This window comes from Arachis hypogaea, chromosome 11, assembly GCF_003086295.3.
Source record: "Arachis hypogaea cultivar Tifrunner chromosome 11, arahy.Tifrunner.gnm2.J5K5, whole genome shotgun sequence".
Taxonomy (NCBI): Eukaryota; Viridiplantae; Streptophyta; class Magnoliopsida; order Fabales; family Fabaceae; genus Arachis; species Arachis hypogaea.
Window position 1 is genome coordinate 68,261,136 of NC_092046.1, and position 487 is coordinate 68,261,622.

At 41.5% G+C, this 487-nt stretch overlaps 1 non-coding gene across 1 annotated transcript; it reads right to left on the reverse strand.

The window, feature by feature from the left end:
* LOC112725133 (small nucleolar RNA R71) lies at nucleotides 1–108 on the reverse strand. The gene has a single exon (XR_003164260.1). It is a non-coding gene; the product is annotated as a small nucleolar RNA R71 (small nucleolar RNA).
* Nucleotides 109–487: the final 379 nt, after the last annotated feature.

Below are 487 nucleotides of genomic sequence, written 5' to 3' on the forward strand. Positions count from 1 at the left end.
AAGCTTAGAGTGGATGTTCAAACCTTCAGACAGAAAGAAGGAGAATCCCTCTATGAAGCTTGGGAGAGGTACAAGCAACTGACCAAAAAGTGTCCTTCTGACATGCTTTCAGAATGGACCATCCTGGATATATTCTATGATGGTCTGTCTGAATTAGCTAAGATGTCATTGGATACTTCTGCAGGTGGATCCATTCACCTAAAGAAAATGCCTGTAGAAGCTCAAGAACTCATTGACATGGTTGCTAACAACCAGTTTATGTACACTTCTGAGAGGAATCCTATGAGTAATGGGACACCTCAGAAGAAGGGAGTTCTTGAAATTGATACTCTGAATGCCATATTGGCTCAGAATAAAATATTGACTCAGCAAGTCAATATGATTTCTCAAAGTCTGAATGGAATGCAAGCTGCATCCAACAGTACTCAAGAGGCATCTGCTGAAGAAGAGGCTTATGATCCTGAGAACCCTGCAATAGCAGAGGTGA